The sequence below is a fragment of the Etheostoma spectabile genome, chromosome 15 (assembly GCF_008692095.1).
Source record: "Etheostoma spectabile isolate EspeVRDwgs_2016 chromosome 15, UIUC_Espe_1.0, whole genome shotgun sequence".
Lineage (NCBI taxonomy): Eukaryota > Metazoa > Chordata > Actinopteri > Perciformes > Percidae > Etheostoma > Etheostoma spectabile.
Genome location: NC_045747.1, coordinates 28607009 through 28611562, shown reverse-complemented (window position 1 = coordinate 28611562; position 4554 = coordinate 28607009). Strand labels below are relative to the sequence as shown.

Here is a 4554-nt window from a genome sequence, read left to right as displayed (position 1 = left end):
TGTGTGTGTGTGTGTGTGTGTGTGTGTGTGTGTGTGTGTGTGTCAGGTCAGTGATGAAGACAGACAGATGAAGTCTTCTTCTAATCCTCAGGGAACACATCAAGTCCCACAGCTTATTATCATGGTCTAATTTAACACTGCTATCTAGAGCTGCCCTGGATACACACACACACACACACGTTCTTGAGCATTTTCAGGGTGTTGGAGGTATTAAAAGTAGATACAGAAGGACACATAGCATAATTATCCCTCATTTATTTTACAACTTGCTTTGACAAGCTCCTTCTTTAACTGGATGCTGCACTTTTTAAATCTCAATCCCTTTTTGGTTGGTAAAAAAATGAGTATAGATTGACTATAGGCTACATGTGAGTTTGCTGCAGTATTGTTTACCCTAATTTAAATCAAGTAATATTTACAGTTTACTGATGCAGGGAAGTTAGCTGTGCAGTCCTTGGAGTAATGGACATAAAATGGTATATACCCTTTCATAATGCATTGTAAACAGATGGGAGAAAAACACGCTCTGGTTTATTGGCATTTCTGTAAACCAATCACAATTGTCCTGAGCTGTGCTAAACTCTGCACAGAGCCACTGCAAAATAACCTTGGGAAGTAACTTATTTTGGTAAATGTAAATGTAAATGTGCTGTATTTATATAGCGCTTTCCAGTCTTAACAACTGCTCAAAGCGCTTTTACATCTACAGGAAACATTCACCATTCACACACATTCATACACTGTGGCCGGGGCTGCCGTACAAGGTGCCACCTGCTCATCAGATAAACACTCACACACATTCACACTCCGATGCGCAGCACCGGGGGCAACTCGGGGTTCAGTGTCTCGCCCAAGGACACTTCGACAATGACTGCAGGGGCAGGGATCGAACCACCAACCTTCCGATTGACAAGCAACCACTCTATCACTGAGCCACAGCCGCCCACTTTTTGGTGGAACACATACGTTCAAAAGTTGTTTTAGTTGTGCAACAGAAAAGACATGCATCCGGCAAAATTTCCTAAAATCAATTCAATCTCAATTACATATTATGTATAGTATCAAATCATAATAAAAGTTGCAAGCAACGTTGGACGAGCATGGCACTGCAAATCGTCACCAATGAAAAGGGAGTGCTCTGTTGAGTTCAATGATATCTCACATAATTGTGTATAAGAAATAGGTCATTAGTTATGAAAAAAGCGTGGCTAATGCATAGGCGGCGAGTCAAACCATCCCCAATCAAAAAGGAACTCTGCTAAGTTCAATAATACCTCACACAAAAGCCATAAAAGGGGGCGTGGTTAAAGTATAGGGGCTGGCTCAAGTAAACCACAAGTTTCATGTAAATCGGATGATGTATCAGGCTGATTTCCTATTGTCAGTGGGGGAGGGGGGGCACACTATGACCAAAAGTCAATATTGGCCCTATTCCCGAAATGAAAAAAAAGAAAGAAAGAAAGTCCTTCAGTTTCAATAGCGCTCTGGCCCTAACAAGAGTTATCCCAAGACACTTCTATTTTACTTCTAATTTACAAACCCAACAATTCCAGCATTCCGGCACAGCAAGACGTAGCAGGGCACTGCAGAGCATAGCAGAGCACTGCAGATCATAGCAGGGTGTAGCAGGGCATAGCAGGGCATAGCAGGGCATGGACCAAGACCATGGAGTCAGCTGCAACCAAGGAAAACTGCTGGCCAAAAAACAGAATGACTCCGGGGAATAAGCTCACCAGACAATGCTAACCTACTAGCAATGACAATAGCACAATAAAAATAACACAAAAATAATACTAGTCTCTACATACTTATATTTAATTTCCATATGACACCTTTGTCTTTTCTGCAATTGTTTATTCTGTCTCTAACATAGTGTAAGATGAGATTTATTTTGTAGTGTAACGCTAGTGAATGTTTGCGTCAACTATTAACTAGTCGAGATTACATACTAGTACTTTCGGGGCGAGGATAGAGTAAGAGCACGGAGACAGCTTCGACGGTAACTTGGTCCATTTCTTTTTAATCACACTTCTTCCAGTGTAGAACAGCTCAAGACTCTCCGCCAACTTGTTAACTGAATTACAGGCAGGGTAGGCCCACAACATGTTAAATAGCTCCCTGGTTAAATGAAGGAACAGAATACACTGTGAAGCTATTAATGATAAAAATATTACTTATTTCAGTAACTCTAAATGTTCACAAAATAAATCTCATCTTACAATAGCATAACACAACATAGAAATTATTGACCTAGCCAGCTATCTTTTAGGTTGATTCGTTTTTCAGTATAATGAAGCTTGTTCATTTTTAACTGTAACTCACCATGCTATCCTGTGTTACATGGTTAACCTGCTGCTTAGTAGGTTAGGTTCAGAGGATCAGATCAAAAAAGCCCAACTGCTGAAATTTGAGCTAAAAAATGGAGCCATCATTCTTAAGTATGCAGGAACATTTGTCCACGGAATCACTGTGACATCGCGCTAACACAACAATCCATTATGGATTAGTTTGGATCAACAATAATTCATTTTGAGGATAAATGCTGTGCGTTGCGATGTGTGTTGTTGTTTTTGTTGCGATGTGCGTTGCTGTTGTCTAACTCCGTTCCCCTTTGGGAAACAGCAACAAACTTCAAGCTAGCAAGCTACACGTTGAAAATGGCAAGTTTTGAAGAAAATGTGGATGGCTTGTTTGTTTCTTTCAGGGAATGATTGTAAAGATTTGCAAAGCTTTCACTATCTAACTGGGACGATTTGAGACCGAATAGCTGGGATTTGCTCTAGGCAAAATACAAGGCGATACACTGGTAAGTTATAAGAACAAATTACGTTTAACCATGAATCCAGCTAATTTATATAGCTCACATTACTGTATTTTGTCAACAGTTAATTTCATTTAATATTGTATGTAGCTTCAACCCAGAGCACCCTTACTGCACAGTGCTGTGGAAATAGATCTTGCAATGCGAGACTACATCCGGGTAACTAGTTGTTGATTTGATTTGTGGAGAAATGTGAAATCTGTTTCTGTTGTTACTTTCAGTTGTAACTGTAATGTTTAAAGATATATATTTAAACACGGTGGTCCTTATTTTCTTTACTGTGTGGCTTTGCTAGTATCTTTTAAAAACCAAATCAAGTATTCCCAACAGTAACATCTCACCGCCTGTTGGGCTGACTGCTAGTTTGGGTGGTGTCATATTATTTAGTCCTTGGCCCAACAGGTAAATTAGGTCTCCAACCTAATATTAGTAAAAGTGTTGACATATGAAAGCATCAAAGCAGGGGTTTTCTAACAGACTAAACTTTGTGATTGGGTCTATAAAAAAAAAAAGCCCGCCCACATCTCACATCTACATATGTGTCATTTACAGTAACCTACAGGACCATTCTCATGATATCGTACAAAAATCTATGCACAACGATTAAAACGATATACTACAGAATTACGATGAATCATTCACGTGATGAACAGTTAAGTTTGGCGGCCTTAAAGGTCAATTTAGCTAAGAAAAGGTAAGTCTTAGCCTGTTGTAGGGCACAGTGAGGGGCTGGTAATTTCAAAGGTTGTTACAGTTGAGTTTATCCGACAAAAGGTAACACGGGGTCATGCGGGGACAACAGTTAAGTTTAGACATTAAAACGACTATTTAAGATTAGAAACAATATTGTGGTTTGGGTTAAAACACTGGTCCCCTTGAGTAGAACACTTCTTCTGGGTGCATACGTTATTAAATAGGAATACATACAAATTACAATGCATTGCTTCTCATTGCTATATGTACGAATGGTTCATGGGAACCTAAGACACAAGCCACACTGGAGTTTATCCTGCTCTTTCTCCCTCTCCCTACAGTCCTTCATACCTCCCTACTCTATCCTCTCTATCAAATTCCCTCGCTGCTGTCAGTCATACAGAATGACCTAAATCTCCTTCCTTACCTCCTCCCCTGGACAATCTCCTCGCTTTCTCTCTTTAGCTTTTCATCACTGAATGCTCCTCTCCCTTCTCTCTCTTCTATTTTCTCCTCTATTTCTGTCACTCTTTTTTATATACCTTTCTCTTTGATAAGTGCTATTCCCGTTATGTCATCTCTTGGTATCGTTAGATCTCTACTTATTCAATCCTTGTTTTTGTTCTCTTTTTAATCTTTTCTGTCTTTTCTCTCTGTGTGTATGTAATATGAAAGGGATTGCTGGCAGTAAGAACCACAGACAATTATTACCTAACTCCAGAGATGGGAAGTAACGAAGTACAAATACTTCGTTACTGTAGGCTACTCAAGTAGATTTTTCAGATATTTTTACTTTACTTTACTACTTATTTTTGTGGCAACTTTTTACTTCTACTCCTTACATTTTAACACGAATATCGGTACTTTCTACTCCTTACATTTTACAAAATCGGCTCGTTACTTCCGTTTTGTACAAGACGTTGTTATGTCGGAAAATAGCGCGGACACGCGCCACACGCCGCGAGCGGGTGCGCGCGCCACACGTAGAAAAAAATTAGAGAAAAGAGACCAGCTGTCCGGAGGATAATCAGCTGAGATTG

General features: G+C 39.7%; 1 protein-coding gene and 1 long non-coding RNA gene across 8 annotated transcripts in view; both read right to left on the bottom strand.

The window, feature by feature from the left end:
- Window positions 1–4554, bottom strand: part of LOC116702807 (potassium voltage-gated channel subfamily C member 1) — a 112165-nt gene that overhangs the window by 57417 nt on the left and 50194 nt on the right. The window lies entirely within an intron of this gene.
- Window positions 3090–4554, bottom strand: part of LOC116702825 (uncharacterized) — a 26327-nt gene continuing 24862 nt past the window's right edge. Inside the window, exon 4 of the long non-coding RNA XR_004335263.1 lies at window positions 3090–3241. This is a non-coding gene — a long non-coding RNA (uncharacterized LOC116702825). The remainder of the gene's footprint in view (window positions 3242–4554) is intronic.